Below are 21,066 nucleotides of genomic sequence, written 5' to 3' on the forward strand. Positions count from 1 at the left end.
AAAAAATTGGCATAAATTAATTTACATATATAAAACTAACAAAACAAATAAAAATTAAAATTAAAAGTGTAACAATAAATTTTTTTCAAGTTAAAATCAAGAATAATAGTTTAATTTTATTTTTACTAATACGTAAATCAATTTAGTAATAATTAATAAAATTAGTATTATGTTTTGTAAAAAATTATTAAATTTACAAGAAATTTTTCTAAATTAATTAAAAAAAAATTTATATCAATTATAAAAAAATTAATTATGTCTTCTGTTATTAAATTAACTGTTATTAAATTAATTTTGTTAATCACAATACTTATTTTAATAATAAGAATATTTTTTTGATTATACTTTTTATTCTGATTTTTTTAGTGCAATATTTAAATTTCTTATTTAAAAAAAATCACTGAAATAAATTTTGTGATCATCTAAGAATAAATAATTAAAAAAGTGATAAATTTATAAGAATTGCTAGTAATAGAATTTATTCCAGCTATTTTTACTGAGCAAGATAAAGAGCATATTTATTTAAAGCTAAGTAGAAACGTATATACGTCGGAAGGGAAGAGAACAATGGTGTTTACAGTCGATTATCGTTCGTGATCATACGGAATAGAATAGAAGGTTTGAGATCCACATTGAAGGTGAAGTAACTGTTAGGGTCAAGTGCCTTAGGGGTTGTAAGCAAGCACAATGGTCTCAACCCTATACTCATAGCAGTCTCTAGCCATGATTACAAACTCCTGCGTTGAATTGGAGCTTTCACAAATCCTCGAAATTTACCTTTCACTATTTTCTTCTGGTTTTCAATTCTCTGATTTCCCAATCGCTCATTCTCTAGTACTTGTACACAATTCATACAAAAGAAAATAATTAAAAAGAAAAGAAACAAATTGAAGAAAGCATTTGTGGGCTAAAACCTGCTGTATTTTTTTTAATCTTCATTTTTAACTTCCCGCTAAAAAAATCGAAGATCGGCCGCCCCCAAATATGACAAAATAAGTCAAAGTTCGCTATAAAACTCTCGATAAATTTTTTTCTTATGATTATTATATACCAATCGAATTTTTTTGCATCTTGTAAAAGGTTCTGAAGCCAAACCGTGGATTATTTTTATTTTAATGAAGATTTTTCATAATTTCATCTCCGCGATTCCGTATCAGAGAGCGTCGGGTGCGCTCGCACGCAATAGGCTTGAGAACTCTCGATACATGGCCTCCCCCAAATATGACAAAATAAGACACAACGTGACAAAATTGGCTTTAAAACTCTCGATAAATTTTTTTCTTATGATTAATATATACTAATCGAATTTTTTTTTGCATCCTTCAAAAGGTTCTAAAGCCAAACCGTTCATTAATTGATTATTCTGAGAGCTCAAAGTAACTCATAAATTGTATTTTTGAGCTCTTCGAGCTCAAAAACATCATAAGTGTAATTTCAAGAGCTTATTTATGAAATTAGTGGGAAGTTACAGGGATGGCCATAGGGTCAACCGTTTTTGAGATTTTTTTTTTCGTCTACGCCTGTTTTATCTTAGTTGCCAAGATAAAATTGCTAAGGATAGAAGAAAAATTTAAGGAGAGAAGAAATGGTAAAAGAGCACGGTCACGATGGAAATTCTATGGCTATTGATAGTTTAAACTTGCGGACTGAGTATAAAATTAAACGAGTATTCGTGATAAGAGGGCGTGAAAGTCGAGGAGAGAAGGAGAGAAAGAGATTGGGGAAACATTGAGGGTAAAAGACAAATGGAATATATTAAAATCTATCAAATTCGTATCAAATTTTTTTTTTTCAAATTGTATTTTATTTACTTATAAATAGTACAGTAATTTAATAGATAGATTGCTAAAGGGGTAGACCATTGATATGTTAGCAATTGCAGCTCAAAAAAATAATAGTAATTGATAAAAATAAAAAAGAAAAAAAAATAATAATAATTGTAACCATTGCACATAATTAACGCCATTAAGTTGCTAATTTGCCAAGCGATGCTGTTACACAGCCACTAAGTCAGTTTGACAGCACCAACAATTGTTTTGGTAATTAGTAACAAGATTGTAAGGGAGAATTCAATTTTTAACCAATCCTCGATCAAACTAGATAAATAAATTATTTTTTAAGTTCACAAAACTCAGTGACAAGAGTCACAAGTTTATTGTTTTGTATAGATAAAAAAAAAAAAAACAATTTGAAACGAATATTTTATGGAAATTTTCTTATTAGAAAATTATAAATTAAATGCAATCAATGTGCAGACTATAGTACCATAGCTAATCAATAGACGTCCATATATTATGCAGATACATCTGCATATATGTCGACATATGATAGAGATATACATATTGACATATTGACGTTCTAATTAGCAAATTGTCTAACTCTATATTTTGTAAGAGATGATTCTTTAAAATTCTTTTAATATTCGTAGTTTCTAATTTTAAATTTATAATAGATAAACTTTTCGCGCTTTTTTATATATTGCTAACAGGTACTGTAAAAATTTGCATGCCCTCTCATAAAATTCTTAAGTGTGTAAAAATCAACTAGATGTTGTAGTGAAAAGTAATATAAAAAATTTTAAATACACAAAAAAAAATTGAATTAAAAGAAAAATTCTTGAACTAAGAAAGTAATTTCGAAGAGTTTAAATCAAGACGAAAAATTCTTGAATTCTCGAAAAGAAGATGAAGTTCTTCAAAATTATATACTACTTGATTCAAATAAATTTTTCTTCTGTGTCGTCGAGATAGTGGCCAATAGAAATGGTAAGAGCGTGTGTGCTTAAAAGACCATTGTGTCGGAAAGAAAGGTGGAAAGATCTATAAGAATTCATTCTTACGTAGATAGTAATGCAACAGTATCGCATTGAACTAATGTTGGATCAAAAGACTTTTATATTCGAATGATTCCTTCGTATAAGATATATTTGTTCGCCATCTCCTCTCTTACACTTCGATTCATCGCATTCAGAATGAATCTATATTAAGACCCACTGTGCATAAAAAATTCAATACCTTCTTGTGATACCTTAATCACGTGTTTTATTGCAGTTTATTAACGCAAAATAAAACGATAATAATGTGTTTAAAAAGTTACGATAAATGCATTTGTGAAATGGTGCATTTGCGTAAAAAATAATAAATGACAAAGTAATAAAAAGGAATACTTGTATTCGTAGCTCTAATGGCATCTCATTATACCATTACCGGCGCATCCATTACGCGATTCACGTCCAATTGAGACGGTAATAATTTCATAGTAATGCTCTGACAACAACCTCTGCTTTGTTAACATTCCTTTCCTATGGGCATCGTCATCGTCTTGCTCTCGATCTTTTGTAAAATGTATTTTAAAGTAAAGTAGGAGGCTGACATTACGCTTCGATTATTTACTGTCTGTGGTTTTATATCCAACATTAAATTTACACTTAAGAATCGCAATATAAATTTTATTTTTCATATTAATGTAAGAAATTAAAATACTATTTTAAAGCATAAATTTTATTTTCCACGAAAATTATGTAAAAAATTGAAAAAAAATTTTTTTCAACTAATCAAAAAGACTTTTTTTAAAAAAAATAGCGTCATTTAATGATAATACACAATAATATTTATTATTTGCTAATGAAGGATATTTTATTTTTTATTTATAATAACAATTAATATTACGATATTGTGCGCCATATTTGCATATGGCGAAAATTTATCAGGGGAAAATAAATATTGTCGTTTTAAATCGAAAAATGCTTTTTTTAAGGACGATTTTTTGTGTTCTTATGAGTAAAAAAGGCAATATCGCTTTATTATTATTATAACTTTTCTATTTTGTTCAAATATCATTTAAGCCTGAAACTATATATTTAGGGATTATACTCAAAGGACGCATTTAATGATCGGTGATAGAGAATGAAAAGAGAGAGGATTTTCGTCGTGCATGACTCATTCCAGCTCATCGTTTAGATTTGGTTCAAGGGTTAAGCTGAGGTTATGCAGCACGACTTAGACGAACCGTGAAACGAAATTGCAGTTTCACACTTTTACTAAGGCAGTTATGAAAACTTTTTAGTAGGTTTCAAGAGAGTATTTTCGGATACTTTCCTAGAGGAAAAGTCAAGAATGTTTTCTTATTTTTCAAAGAACGGCTTTCTTTGCAACGTCGATGGTGATAATATCATCGTGATATTGAATATCTTTTATTTTATTTTTTTATTCAATAGTATATAGAGCAAAGAAGCGAAAAGCTAATCTCGAGTTATGTGACATACTTTATGAGGTACAGGAAAACTCCATATGCTGAATTTTGAAAGCGGCTCAAGAAAAAATTTCAATATCTATACATGTCTTTATTACAAGTCAAAAAAATAAGAAATTTTTTTATTTTTTCCAAATCTCAATAAGCCGGAAAAATTCTCTTCGATATTTTTTCAAAGCCAAAATATGGTTCTGTTATTTTCAACTAATAATTAATCAAAAGAAGAAAGTAAAAAAAATTTTTTTTATACATCTTAAAACATTCACAAAAAATTAGTTCATTTTTTTTTCTAAGAGTTATAATTTAATGAAACAAAAAATATGACTATTATTTTCTATAAGATACCATTCAAGGTGATTCTAAAGGTAATGAATAAAAAAAAAGTACACCGAAAAAAAATTTACTTAAATCAAGAAAATAATTTTGTAGAAATTCATTTTTCTGATTTTTTCAGTGAATTAACATTTGTTTTTAATTGAACATTATTTTCAATTTTTTTGGACTTTTTTTTTTGTAAAAAATAAAATTTTTTACACAATAATACTTTCGATGTACACAGAATATAAATATAGTAAAAAACAGCAATTTTTTAAGTAAAATTGTAATTTTCTTACTCAAAAAAATTAACTTGAATCTAGTAAACAATTTTGAAGAATACCTTCTCAATTTAGTAGAAAAATTCTTAAACTACAAAATTTTCCTTGGCTTAATTTAATTAAAAAATTTTTCGTTTTGATTTAAGACTATAAAACTCTTCAAAATTATTTTTTTGGTTCAAAAATTTTTCTTTTAAATCAAAATAATTTTTTTTTTTCAGTGTAAGTATCAATAAATTAAATAATTAAATGATTAGAGTGATTACATACAAGAGGGTTCTATAATCACAGACCAATTGCAATTCAATCTAGTTTTACATAATCCGTGCTATTTTCGTAACAATATTAATAGCAGACATGTAGACAATAATATCAAACTGAAGTGTGGTGAGATAACCCCAGACTAGAATCGATTTTCATAAGAATTTCCTTTCCAGAAGACTTGATATCTGACAAGTCTTCGTATTGCCCCAATTGTCTAAGAATCACTCTCAATAAGATCTTTGAAACGTACATAGGTATAGACAAAGCTACTACGGTAATAGAGCTACTTAATAGTGCTTGTTACTCGATTCAAGGGAGTCGATCTTATTTGAGAGATCCCAGGGTGATGTATCGTTTGGTTTAGAATTCGAGGTCTGGTACTATACCGAAACATCCGTCTGAAAGCCTTTCCATCACATATACATGGACAGATCAGTTGGACCTTAACGCCGAGCTCTAACTAGGATCGCAACACCGTAGCTCTGTGATAACTTACTGGACTAATAGCCAAAGTTGAGCTCAAAGATACTGGTTCGTTCGTTTGATAGATATACACATTATTCATACAACAAATTTATTCAACCGAAGGCTATTAGGGTAATTAATTTTATTCAAATCAATAAAACATCCGATCATTCTCATGCATTTTAAACATTTAAATTCGCTCATTGAAATTTGAAATTAAACGTCATGGATTAGTTATTCATAAAGTAAATAGCGATGATTGGGAAAATATATGCTATTCATTAATCCGTCGTCACGTTCGTTTGTTTTTCGTAAAAAAATGAAACTAAAGGGGAAATCATGGGGCTTTTTTTACTCAGGATTTTCTCCCATACGATATCTCGTTATTCCATTCGATTTTAGTGCACCGGGTGGCCATAATTTCACCCGCGAAGTTTATGGAAGTGTAGAGAGCCCGTGGGGTATCGAAAATCGCCAGCAAAGAGTTTAACGTGAGCAAAATCCCTTGAGGTCGGTTATTCTTTTCCTCAGTTTGCATTTCTCCCTTTTGGGTTCCTTGCTTCTGGTTCTGCTGCTACTTCTACTCTGTTTATCCAACTTCCAGTAGATGTTCCTAGGGACTCGTCTGTCGTGAGAGAAAGCAGATACATTCCCCACATGTTTCCCTGGTGAGATAAATTCTGTACAGCAGACACTCTCTCTATGGTGATACTTCTACCCTAGCTAGCCCAATTCGTTTCCTTCACTCTCCACTTACAACACACAACCTACGCCACAATTCGACCTGAATCTTTAATCCGTTTCCACCGCTCCGGGCTACTATCAGAATTTCCGGTGGGAAATCGAAATCGGTTAGCGATCCACTTAGACAACTTTGTTGGGGCTTTAAAAGCTACAGGAATTTTTTTCGCTGACGCTACTCGAATTATATTTTTTCGCACATTCTTTTGAGTAAAGAATAAAATCTCTCAAATTGTGTCAGAGCTCAGATAGCGATAAGAATTAAGGACTTATAAATTTAAACCCATTGACAAATTACTATTTCTCGTGCTTAATATGATTTCTAGATGGAGATTGCTTTATTTCTTTATTTATCCTTTTACATTTTGTGATTTTTAAGACTGATATTCTTACGATTTATATACTTTTGTTATATTTAATTCCATTTGGTCTCCTTACTACTTTTATTCCGATTACTGTCAAAAACGCTATTATAATTTAATAATTAATGTTATAATAATATAAAATTTATTTCATATTACTATTTCTGAATATAACTTCAATTAAAGTTGTCCAACTGGAAAAGAAATGATGACTTTGATCTGTACTGCTAAAAAAAAAAATTTATTGCAGACTAAAATAAAATTCTTATAAACAATTGGCTCGAAAAAATCGTTTCGGTAGTATAGGTATCGAACGAATCAGAACTTCATAAGTCGGACAAGTCATTTATCGCACACAGAGCATAAGCGTAAACTTCTTTGTTCACTACAATTTCTAAAGGATAGGTTAAATATATTTACAACTATTATTATCCAAATATATAATTAAGTAGAATAACTGAGCGAATAAAAAGTTTGAAATAAAAATCTGTACTTTGAAGTAACTTTAAGTTCTTCCGAAATCTCAAGGCCATATACTTTCAAACACAACTGTCTGACGAATGATTTACTAATTTCCCTTTTTCTATTGAAACTTTCTTCACGTTTAAACTTATAAATCTGTTTTTATGGTGGTTACTTTTAAGTCAACATTTGTTATTTAAGTACCTTGTCTTTGTCAATTTAAATATTTAAATTCGATTTAATAAATAAAGAAATGTTTCATTTGTTGTTGTTATTTTAACTAAATTGAATAGTTATTACGTTTACTTCACTTCACATGATTTGTGTTTCGATACAGTGAGCTTTTAAGTAAATTGAAGATATTTTATAAAATAAATTCGACTGTATTGTCTGTGCTATTAACTTATCCATTATTAGCCCAACATATATTTATAGCTTGTTTTAATTCTACAAAATATCAAACATTCTAATTCTATTAAATTACAGTCATGAGTTTCTAAACATAAATATTTATATTGACTGTGCTCAGTTTTACGATCGGATAAAGCAGATCATTCTATGATCGTAGTTACACTAAGGATGTATATCTGCAAAATTGTAGAAATTAATCGTGAGTCACAATAAATAACAATCAATAATTATATAGCTGAAATTATAAGAACATTTTTTAGAGTAAATCATAAATTTGAACAGTAACAAAAGATCCTTATTGAATAAATTCATCAAATGTCGGAATCGGTATTCGTTAATGATAAATAAGCCCTTTTATTAAACTGACATGTCAATTTACCATCTACGACTTTATTATATTTCCCACAATACATTGATCTTCATTGTACTAACCATGATTATAATCAATATAGGTTTATGTACATAGTTACACCTTAATGTTATTTTCCAAGTAATAAACGAATAGATAACATCATTTGATATACCACCAGCTATAAAGAGTAGTCGTCAAAAAAGCGTTAAAAAAAATTAATAGACTTTTTTCTAAGCTGATTATATCTTACGGAATTTATTGACCTTCACAATAGAAAAAAAAAGTCGTTGAATAAAATAAACTTGCATTTGTATTCATCGCGTAAAAACGAACTATTTATTATTTCTAAATTTTATTGGAGATAATTTAATTCATTTCAGAATCTCAAGTTCCATCTTTTCAAGAATAAAGTTAACCCAAATCTTCAAGCAGTTTTCATTATCTCAATCTTTTAATTGCAATATTCCATGACTAAAATCTTGAAATTACAAATTATTTTTTTTTTTAGTAAGAAAAATTTTATATCTATAGCTTGATACCTTTTATCATATAGATCTCATTCCTTCTTTTCTATTCATCCTCTTCGGAATTGCCCGGTCGTCTGGACGAGCTTTCTATGAGTTCACGTGCAATAACCGAGAAGATCGTGGATAACAAGGCTCGCTGCGAGATTAACCCCCGACTTGGCTGTTTCCTTACCTCAATGACTATCATCACTTTTTCTTAAAGCACGATGGTTAGTAAAACGGTGTACTAACTCGGAGAATATACTAAATTCGATAAATATACGGTGTACGTATATAAATCATATATATATAGCTTATACGTAGAATAACGGGTGGTGAATCTGGAAAGGTGAGATTAGCAGAGTAGGAAGATCAGCCGGATCATAATATTGCGACATGGCGTTTCAGTAATTTGATATAACTAGTTACGACATTAGACGTCATTTTACAGGTGAAATACGACTCTTATTTAATATATCTATAATTATAATTAATCCTTGAGAATCTTTATTTAATTTTCTTGCTAATATTCGTTTGTAATTAATAATATATGTTATTAAGAGAATAAGATACATAATTAATAAATGACGTTGTATCTTGTGAACTATTGACATTTTTAAAGATATAAGCTCATCCTGATGTTACACTCATCGAGACCTTTCATTTGAGCACCCACATCAATTTTTCATATATTTATATATATCACATATATGGATATATGAAAAATATATGAAAATGCATCTGGGTACTCAAATGAAAGTTCTTGATAAGTGTAACATCAAGATGAGCTTATATCTTTAAAAATGTCAATAGTTAAGAAGAGACAGTGCAATTTAACATAATTAAAAAATTACCTTGTATCTTATGAACTATTGATATCTTTAAAAATATAAGCTCACCCCGATATTACACTCATCGAGACCTTTCATTTGAGTACCCACATCAATTTTTCATATATTTATATATATTATATACATGTATATATGAAAAATATATAAAAATGCATGTGGGTACTCAAATGAAAGCTCTTGATGAGTGTAACATCGGAATGAGCTTATATCTTCAAAAATGTCAATAGTTAAGAAAGTACAGTGCAATTTAACATAATTAAGAAATTACATTGTATCTTGTGAATTATTGACCCTTTTAAAGATATAAGCTCATCCCGATGTTACACTCATCGAGACCTTTTATTTGAGTACCCACATCAATATTTTATATATTCATATATATTATATATATATGCATATATGAAAAATATATGAAAATGCATGTGGGTACTCAAATGAAAGCTCTTGATGAGTGTAACATCAAAATGAGGTTATATCTTTAAAAACGTTAATAGTTAATAAATTACAGTGCAATTTAACAAAAATCATTATTTAATAAATTACAATTTTATGTATTAATAATTCACAAGTCACATAAAAAATGACAATAAAAAAAATTTGTAATTTACACTCTCAAACTAATATTTATACTGATAAATTCATAAATTCGACATAACATTTGTATAAATTGTTAACAAAAGGTAGAGAAACAGGCAAAATCTGCAGATTATCCGAGCGAACCAATTTACAAGTCACACAGTCCATTAAAGCTTTTGTGTACCTGGGTATAAATATCCTACAAGTTTACAAGCCCCTGACCATAGTCTGAATAAGTTTCTCAATGGTAGTTTGAAGAGCAAAAGACAGAAGGAGCGAGGGCCTGCAACCAAGTAGCACCGTATCTCGAGTATCGATCCTAGCAGGGCATTATTTCTCGGTAAAAATCTATAGGCAGCATTCATAGTAAAAATTTTTGTAGATAATTAATATTTTGAATTAAAATAAATAAACTCGAAAAAATACTAAGAATAATTAATATTTAATTCTTTAAGAGTATCTGAGGCTAAAAATCGACATGGCAATGGACTTGGTAATTATTCTAAAGGGTTGTTTTTGCGATGAGAGCTTGTCTCGGAGTAATAAACCTAAAAGAGGGGCGGTGGGGTGACAAAGACATGATCTGGTGGGTACCAGATGGTGTCGACACTGATCGAGAGTTCAGACTCTGGTGCTCGTGTAAAGGTTTTATGTAACATCTTTCGGATGTTTCCAAGTCACTTGTCTACTCTTCGGAGGATCACTCTTCCTTTTTATTGTCCTTTCTTCTTTTTTATTACCCACCAAACTTTACAATTTTATTATCCTACTGACATGTCTATTACACTTGCTAACTTTCTTTTTATCCCGCCATATTTTTTTTATATTATTTCCAACATTATTATCTTCTATAATTAATAAAATTATATAGACATTATTGGCTTTTCGCTCTTAATTATTACAAAAATAAAAACTCTTTCGAAATTTTTTTATACAAAAAATTAGATTGAAAAATTGTCGCGAAAATTCTCACGTGTAATCGATGCTGTATTAAATCTTTTTCTAACTTAAAGTGAGGCTGCAGCGCTTTCTAATAAAAAATAGTTCCAGCGTTGAAGTTAGGATGCTGAACCAATAAGTCTTTCTGTACGTTTCAACTATCGACGTGTTCATAAAAAAAAGTCATTAAATAAATAAATGAATAAAAGGATAAAAAAAAGTTATACTCCTTTGTCTTTGTTTCAAGAGAGAAGACTTACCAAGCTTTTTCTATCAGGATATTAAGGTCACAAAATTAATTTCAAGAGTCTAATAAATACTTACAAGACTTGCAAGGAGTAGTAGAAAAAAAATAAAATTTTTATTTAATTAATTAAGTGATTATTTTATTTACCTTATTGTGATTAATATTTTTTTGAAATTACTTACTACCTTTTTTATTTTATATTTTTTATATCTTTTCATATTTCTTCCTGAAAAGCATTTTAATGAATAATTATTTTTGATAAATAATTTAAATGCGGAAAAATATTAAAAAATTAATAATATTAAAATAAATCGATTTTTTTTTTAATTCTAAAGAAGAAGTTTTTATTTAAGGGTTGAGTGCGTCTTAAAGCAGCCAACTTTACCTTTAAATGTATGTAAAAGATATTCCTGATTAACAAAATGATCTAAACATTTAAATTCACAGTTTTTGACTTCGTGACAAACATAAATGACGATAAAGATTTAGATAAAAGACACAATAGTAAACCTTGACATAACTTTCTGTTTTAGATTTTTAAACAGTGACAATCAAGCAAGAAGTCACCCTTTTTGTATTGGTGGTGACAACACACCTGTCTGTATACCTAGCTGGTTAATTCATTTAGAAACGTTCACAGTCACAGTCAGTTTGGGAATATTTAATCTTCGCGAGGTGAGTGACCGACTATCACGCTTTCTTACAATTAATTTTCTTTCTTTTTTTTTATAAATATTAGCTTTGAGGATGAAATAATTGAGAAAAGGAGTAAAAATAACTTTCGCTAAATCAAACAGTCGAATATTAATTATTGAGCTAAGTTAAGAATTTGTTTGTCGAGTCTGAAACTTGTTCAGACGAAAAATTAATTCAAACCACTTTGCTTTGCTATTTTATTATTTTTTTTATTTTTCGCTATTTAATCTGCAGCGTTAGTAATTTTTTTTATTCTTACAATGAAAACTATCCCGACTTTTCACCTGGGTTGGATAAAGGATATACGAGAAAATGAAATTAGTCCAGGGGAATGTCGGATTTGCTGCGAATGCTCGTCGCCACGTGGAATTTCAATGGGATACCACGACTACTCCACGACGTGGTGCAATCTCGAGGATGCCAAGCTTTCTATTCTCTCTTCTCTCTTGCTCCCATAACTTTTGCCCCCATAATTGCACTCACTCATTCCACGGTCTATTTTAACACTTTAAATTGAGTTTCGGACTTATTACTACGGATTCGGATAATTATAACTAACAATTATTCTTTAACTCTTTCAAAAGAAGCTCATAAGCATCAAGAAAACAATCAGACCAAAAAATATTTTTTATTTTTAAAAATAAAGATCAATATACTTTCAGGGTCTGGGAAGAAGTATTATTGTTATTTCATATTACTATTTCTTATTATAACTTCAATTAAAGTTGTCCAACTGGAAAAGAAATGATGACTTTGATCTGTATTGCTAAAAAAAAAAATTTATTGCAGACTAAAATAAAATTCTTATAAACAATTGGCTCGAAAAAATCGTTTCGGTAGTATAGGTATCGAACGAATCAGAACTTCATAAGTCGGACAAGTCATTTATCGCACACAGAGCATAAGCGTAAACTTCTTTGTTCACTACAATTTCTAAAGGATAGGTTAAATATTTTCACAACTATTATTATCTAAATATTTAATTAAGTAGAATAACTGAGCGAATAAAAAGTTTGAAATAAAAATCTGTACTTTGAAGTAACTTTAAGTTCTTCCGAAATCTCAAGGCCATATACTTTCAAACACAACTGTCTGACGAATGATTTACTAATTTCCCTTTTCTATTGAAACTTTCTTCACGTTTAAACTTATAAATCTGTTTTTATGGTGGTTACTTTTAAGCCAACATTTGTTATTTAAGTACCTTGTCTTTGTCAATTTAAATATTTAAATTCGATTTAATAAATAAAGAGATGTTTCATTTATTGTTGTTATTTTAACTGAATTAAATAGTTATTACGTTTACTTCACTTCACATGATTTGTGTTTCGATACAGTGAGCTTTTAAGTAAATTGAAGATATTTTATCAAATAAATTCGACTGTATTGTCTGTGCTATTAACTTATCCATTATTAGCCTAACATATATTTATAGCTTGTTTTAATTCTACAAAATATCAAACATTCTAATTCTATTAAATTACAGTCATGAGTTTCTAAACATAAATATTTATATTGACTGTGCTCAGTTTTACGATCGGATAAAGCAGATCATTCTATGATCGTAGTTACACTAAGGATATATATCTGCAAAATTGTAGAAATTAATCGTGAGTCATAATAAATAACAATAATTATCAAGCTTGCAATTTTGAAGAAAATTTTTTTTTCTTTTTTTTTTTTTAACTTATAAAGTATTATTTATAATAAGAAATTCATGGATTATTTCTTCAGACTAGATTATCTGCAGAACGAAAGTGTAATGCTAGCTATTACAATACACAGGAATCGAGCGTATATCTTTTGCACGAAAGGAAGTTCTCAACTTACTGGAAGCAAGTTTCCTTTATGTTCTGCCTCGTATCTAATGCGAGCTTGACGTCACACTATACTGGCTGCTATGCCTAATTTTATGCATCGAGAACGACAGGTCAATGTTGAATAAAGTGTATATATCTCCACTTTGTATTGCAACAACATTCGCCTTTATTTCTTCATTCTCTAGCTGTCTTCTAATCGTTAAATAGTACATAATTTTACCAACAGTTCACATTTGCTTAAAAGTTGTTTCAATTGTTACGGTTTTAATTTATTTTAAAATTTTATTCTAACTTCATAATTATAAAATATTTGATGTCTTGAATTATAACCTAATGTCGACTGTCCTTCATAAGAAAATGACAACACAAAATGCGGATTGAGTAAATGTCACTTTTCGTTGTCTGGTACATCCTCGGGGAAATTCAATTTTCGTCACCCACAAGAACGGAAATCAATTTAACCAGTTAGCCCAATTGAGTTATGCAGAACAAAGAAGACTTGAATATTCATCGTGTCGTGGGTGAAATAGTCAACAGTTTAATTTACTACTCGTTTAGGATCTCATTAACTTAACTATTTGCTATATTTAAATACATACATTACAATAAATTCTACTTGTTTCAATAAATATGCTGATTAACGCTTTGTATTTTATTTTAAGATTTTAAATTATTAAGAAAAAATTTTTTGTCTATTTCTGTCTTCCGTAAAAAATATTTTGATAAAACTGACAAGAGAATTAAAATTGAGAAATTGTTCTAAAATAATTATTCAAAAGATTTTTCAATTTAGAAACAGTTCAAAATTTAAATTGTAGCAGTAAAATTAACCTTGTTCAGATTATCTGAGGAATAATTCATACAACTTCTATAATTAGTCTTAATGAGATGTACAAGCATTAAAATTTAATTCAAATCACTGTAAGCCATTTATCGCTAATACGAAGTTTATGTGAGCGATGTTTTTTTTCCCCTATATGTTCTGTCGGTCTTTCATTTTTTATCTTTTTTCTCTTTTTTTACAGATCGTATAAACTATCTCAAAGCAGGTAAATCACGCTTGGGGTTTCTCGTGCTTTGATGTGTTCTTTTGATATAATTGCCTTTACATTTTAACGAAACCAAATATTTACATTAATTAACGTTCTAATTATTAATTTCGTTCATCGATTACAAAATGTTAACGTTTGAAAATAAAAAAGAAAACATTTTTTTCATTAATCTTAATTTTATGCGCTTTGATAATTTGCTAATTAATCTTTCCTTTGAAATTTTTTTCGAGGGGTTAATAAACTATAAAAAAATTCTTACAACCTTCCACTTGATATATTAATGAAGAAATTTTCTAAAAAGTTCTATTTTTCCTTAAAAAATTACAAACCTTTAAGGAATTAAAATATAAAAGTTGTTAATTTTTCGTTAAAAAAAATTTTTTTTAATTTGGCAATAAAATTACGTATAAAAAAATATTAAAATACTTATGAAAAAAATAATTTCTACTTGCTTACAATTTTTAAAAAACGCCATCTTTTTCGTCTAAAATATTTGGAAATATTTATTAATAAAAGTGTAATTAAGTTTAGAATCAGGATAGTTGTATTGTAAATTTTTTTACTATGTAAAAAATAGCGAAAATTTACCATAAATATTCCCGTACACTTCTTTACAAACTTTATTATCTTCCTCGAACATTTACACAAATTCGTACTCGTGATTCGTGAATTTCGCTTTATATCATCCAAGCTTTTATCCGGCTTTAATGTCAATCATCAAAAATTTAATTATTATATGTTTCATATGTATCAATCGATACTCCACGATAATAATTCATCTCTTGCTCGCCATTAATTTAACATTTATATCATATTAATAATTTTATACTTTGGATTGAGGATAATGTTTAAAATAATGAACTTTAATCTTAAACACCAATTTATATTGAGTATTGTCTGGAAAAAAATGAAACTAATAAAATTCTGACAATAAAAATTAAATTCGTAACTTGTTAATAAAAGAAAGAAAAATGTTTCAATCATAACAAAAATAAAGTAAATTCTACGAAAATAATAACTTTGTAAAGCTAAAGAAAAACAAAATTAAAAAAGGCTTTAGACACCTAAATTTTTCTTATTTCTTGTTTTCTTCTACTTGAGGTACTGCTTACTCTAACTATTACTCTCTTTTCTCTTTGGTACCAGTTGAGAATAAGTAAAGCAAAGCAAACCTCTTACGTTTCCATTACCCGACGTATTTTGCCGGTCCGCCTCGCTCCTTAATTTTCCTTGACGTTTTCTTACGGTCCTTCTATTACTAACCAAGAGCCATCGGATTTCCTAGGGCACTTATTATTCCGTTGACGTTTGCTCTCGTGTATTGCCCACGCATTTTCACTCACCGGTTTTTTTCATTTTTCTGTTATTAGTTTTGTCAATAAGCCAGTAAATTACCAACTTAAATTTAACCTTTGATAACTTATTACTGATATTTTTGTTTTTATTTATCTATTAAATACTACAAAGTTCCAGCTGGTACGTGATTAACTCAATATAACTTTTTATAGTTATTAAATAACTTTTCAATTGAATTATTAAATGATTCGCTTGATTAATTTTTTAAAACAGGTAACTTTCTCTGTTTGATTTTATTTGTAGGATTAATTAAATTTGTATTTCAAAATTACTAACAATGGCGATCATTAAAAAAGACATTTTTTTTTTCTTTTAAAAAACTTTTTGACCATGAATTCTTATTTTTCTTTGACTTGTTTTGAGTTGAATTTACTAGTGAAACATGACTACATAACTTTGAATCTTTTAGCTCTGTTGTTGTCGTTTCTCCGATGGTCTTTGGAATTTCTAAAGTTAACTTTCTGGATAAAACATATAAACTGGGCAAATAGAGAGAAGAAAGTACATTTTAGTTCAACTGTCGAATCTTCGGCTTTGTTTTATTTTACGATTAAACTCAATTGTATGTGTTTAATATAAACTAAACAGAAATTTTTAATTTAGATACATATTATAGACAACTGCAATTCATATTGAATTTTCGGCTGCCCAATTTTAAAACACAGTAACTGCAAAATTTTTATACCTGATTTTTTTTAGTATTGCTGCATTTTTACAACTTTTAGACCTTAATTTCAAGTATTTTTTCTTAAAAATATTTATGTTTAAGTATTTTCTATTCATAAATCAAATTTGTCATCAATTTGGCGGGAAAACTTTTTATTAATAAAAAAAAATTTTAAATGTTAGTTACTGTGTTTTGAAATTGGACAGCCGTTTTTTTTACAACTGACTTTTTAATTGCTCGTTTAGAAAATAAAAAAACTACACAGAAAAAAATGTACTTGAATAAAGTATATAATGTTGAAGAACTTGATATTCTTGATTTGAGTAGAAAAATTCTTGGTTTAAGGAAATTTTACTTGATTCAAGAATTTTTCGTCTTGATTCAAGACAATTACCTTCTTCAAAATTATATTCTTGGTTTAAGAATTTTTCTCTTGAATCAAGTTAATTTTTTTTTCAGTGTACAATAAAAATTAGGTTAATTTTTATTTATTGACCGTAAAAAAGAGGACCGAAATCAATTTCTCTTTGCGGAAGTTAAAAAATAGTGGACTTTTAATTCTACAAATTTTTTAAATAATTGATTACTTTACTTGGAAAAATTACTTGTTAACGAATTAAGAGTAAATTTATTTGTTATAATTTTTATATTGAACCTTTTTAGGTTTTTATTATTTAAATTTATTAAATTATGGTTTAATATAGGTAATGAAAATATTCGGGCGTGAAATATACAATATATCAGGTGAATTGAATTGGTTATTAATTACTCAGCAGAAGAGAGAAGCGAGTGATACAAATTTACATACAAATGTACAAGTTTATTGTGATTTAGTGCAGTGTATTTGGGGCACTAATGTATAACCAACAATTAATTACTACAAATGTAATAACGATTGATCTATTACATCAATTTTAATTAACCGGAAGTATTTTCTCGTCAATTTTTATTACTGATTTTTATTATGAAATTTAAAAAATTGTAATATTTTTTTAGTTATATATTTAAAATATTTTTTTTATCAATTTGACATTATCTAAAAATATAAATTTTATATCAAAATTTTCAATTATTTTTTTTTTTCAATTTCATCATCAAATAAAAGGAAAAGTTAAGCTTCAAATAATGCCAGAATGGTTTTAATCTATTAGAGGATATAAAAACAAATTTTAATAGTGCGACATTGCACTTATTGTCAGTACACAAACGCTCATTAAAAAAGTATTTTTCTGGTGTTTAAAAAAGTATTCTCGTGAATAAAAAAGAAAAAAAGATTGTAATGTGGAAATCGATGGAGGGGAGCTTTAGTGGTACTGAAAGTACAGCAGCTTTAACGATGTTTGTCGGTAGCTTCCTCGTGAATACTGTAATATCGTGCACTCAACTAACTCAGGGTAGCTTCGTTCCGATAATGGTATCGTGGCTTTGTGACCCATCGGCTAATTAGAGTCAAACGAGTGCTGCTACAAATACACAACTACAACCCTTACAACTACAGTAGATATTCAATAAATATCTATAGATATTTTTGTATTTGTATTTTAGCTCACGTGCCATTTAAGATGTTTAAAATTATATTTTAAAAAATAATTGGGATATTATTGGAAATAAATTATTGGGAAAAATACTTGTGGATTTTTTTTTATAGCAGCAAAGTGCTTTATTATAAAGTTAAATTATTATCTATTTTTTATTGAAGAGTTTTAATTTTTTTAATAGAACTAATTAATTTTTTTTTATCAAAAATTCAATTAAAAAAAAATTCAATTTTTGAAAAAATTTTTATCTAACAAAATTTAATTTAAAAAAAAAGAATAATTTTTTTTATTAGATAAATAAATATTCTAAAAAAATTTTACTCGCTAAAAAGTTACATAAAATTATAAGACATATGCTAAAATTTAAATCCAATAAAAAGATTAGTAAAGTTTAAATAAAGCAAAAGATTAGAGGGAGGCATATATATAAATTTCGATTTTTCTCTTTGGTGTGTAAACAACTGGGACACATTTATCTTACTAGATTCCTCTAGGTCTTATACTCAGGTTACTCGAGTATTGCCAAAGATAGGCAAGGAGTCTACAAATACATAAGGACGATGTAAGGAGAGATTGAATAGAGATGGAAAGATTGAACGTGAAGGAAAGCGTCTTGAAGAAGCATCCGGGACACGCAAACTTCCATGAAAACTCTTAATATATAGAGCGAACGTCAAGTCGGAAATGCCTCTCAAAAGTGCGAGAAAGAGGTTTTAGTTAGTTTAGGGTTCTTTAGTCCGCTACCGAGGTTTAAGGATACATGTAATGGAATTGGAAAGGATGGTGTACACACTGTAAGCAGTAGTGGTAACACACATCAAGCTCTGTATGACTTACAGGAGAGTCAGTGGAAATGCCACTCGTGAGCTACGAATATTTGCATGCCAGGCAACTCGAGGTATTGCAGATTATGTATCCTTTGTGAATATTCTCCAGTAATAGCTCTACTCAGTAAATGTTTGTGAAGGTTTTCAACACAAAAGCAATAATCCATAGTTTTAATTATAACGGACTTGCGATTTAATTATCTGCAAATAATTTTTAGTTTAATAAAGTTGTGTAATTTTAAGTATTATTGCTTTATTTTTAGCTATCAGTTTTTTTGAATTAATTAATTACTAGAGGATTGTTATCTATATTATTATATAGAATAAAAAATATTTTGTGTCCAGGAGAGTCATACAATAAAATCGGTCTTTTTAGTGAAATTTAGTGTCATTGCAAAGGTCTTGACTTGAATTTGTGCCTTTTCAGGGTTTCATATTATAATTATTTAGGCTGCATTTGAAAATTCTCTATCTCTAGATACATAATTAAAAAATGACCTTGTATCTTGTCAACTATTGACATTTTTAAAGATATAAGTTCACCCCGACATTACACTCATCGAGACCTTTCATTTGAGTACCCACATCAATTTTTCATATATTTATATATATTATATATATGTATATATGAAAAATATATCAAAAATGCATGTGGGTACTCAAATGAAAGCTCTTTAGGAGTGTAACATCGGGATGAGCTTATATCTTAAAAAACATCAATATTTAAGAAAGTGCAGTCCAGTTTAACCAAATATCTTGTGAACTATTGACATTTTTAAAGATATAAGCTCATCCCGATGTTACACTCATCGAGACTTTTCATTTGAGTACCCACATCAATTTTTCATATATTTTATATATTTCATAAATATCATATATATATATATGAAATATATAAAAAAAATCATGTGGGTATTCAAATGAAAGGTCTCGATGAGTATATCATCAGGATGAGCTTATATCTTTAAAAACGTTAATATTTAAGAAAGTACAGTGCAATTTAACAAAAGTCATTATTTAGTAAAGCAAAATTTTATTATTTTGTGAAAGAGATATTTTTTCTAAAACTATAGTTTTTAAAGAACAGAAAAATACCTCAGCAATTAAAAAGCACATTTTTCAGCTATTAAATAATTCACTGTTACATTTAATAATCGAACAAAAGAGGAAAAAAAATATTTTTTTAAACTGTTCACACTTGGCAGATATATTTTCGGTCAATTAATCTTTAATATATAATGATAATTTTATATACATAATTTTACGGTCTAAATTAAAAACGTCAGATGTGGTAGATGAAAAAAACCGATTAAACTTTTTCTAATTAGTAACCATTTTTTATTAATAACTTTAAACAAAAATAAAGTGACTAGTCTATTAATATAAGAATGATTGAAGTGAATAAAGTGATTTGTGTCAGTGGGAAATATTAATAAATAATTATACAAGTGATTATCATAGGGTTGGTTACTTGATGTGCGCTGTCTCAAACAGAATCTTTGACACATACTAATTGTCGAGGGTTTGGTCTGTGCATGCACTTAGGGTCAGTCAAAGCCGGGGGATATTAAGGGCCGGCTACATCGAGGATCACGTGAGGTCTGGAGTGCACCTGCTGGATATCCCCTATCGACGTACGCGGATTTAATGCTCGCCACAATTAATGACCGTTTCTGCTCTACATTCAATATTCTGCACTCGAAACTCCAGGTTACACTATACAGCGCGACAAGGCATTAACTCTTGTACTCTTTTGTAAACAGCAATGCTCGCTTAGTTGTAGATTACCAACACAGTGTGATCTCCCCCGCACTGTGCTCGTCTTAAGTCTGATACAATAAGTTTCTCATATTTAGTTACTTAAAGTTTACAACCGCTGTACTAGCTGCAGTAAGCTACTGATATTAATTCGGTACAACATTAGCTTACTCAAAGTATTTTGTTACTGTTAAAATCAATTTGTTCAGCTAACAAATGAACAGATGAACATAAATAAAGCAGACATGAAAAAATATATCCATCTGAAGAGCATAAACCAGAAAATGCAAACTATCATCTCTACTTTAGCCCGGTCATAATGTATCGAT

General features: G+C 28.5%; 1 protein-coding gene and 1 long non-coding RNA gene across 3 annotated transcripts in view; one reads left to right on the forward strand and one right to left on the reverse strand.

Moving 5' to 3' along the window:
* Positions 1–21,066, forward strand: part of LOC123266228 (RNA binding protein fox-1 homolog 2) — a 177,280-nt gene that overhangs the window by 12,933 nt on the left and 143,281 nt on the right. Inside the window, exons 1-2 of one of the 2 annotated variants that reach the window (XM_044730338.1) lie at positions 6,964–6,976; positions 11,557–11,698. The gene's annotated coding sequence lies outside the window, so the exon portion shown is untranslated. Of the gene's footprint in view, positions 1–6,963; positions 6,977–11,556; positions 11,699–21,066 lie in introns of those variants that run through there. The other variant, XM_044730337.1, reaches the window with a different exon arrangement.
* Positions 4,854–16,981, reverse strand: LOC123266230. The gene is made up of 3 exons (XR_006509732.1): positions 16,873–16,981; positions 16,246–16,256; positions 4,854–4,864 (listed from the first exon to the last, which is right to left on the reverse strand). It is a non-coding gene; the product is annotated as an uncharacterized LOC123266230 (long non-coding RNA).

This window comes from Cotesia glomerata, linkage group LG5 (assembly GCF_020080835.1).
Source record: "Cotesia glomerata isolate CgM1 linkage group LG5, MPM_Cglom_v2.3, whole genome shotgun sequence".
NCBI classification, from domain to species: Eukaryota; Metazoa; Arthropoda; class Insecta; order Hymenoptera; family Braconidae; genus Cotesia; species Cotesia glomerata.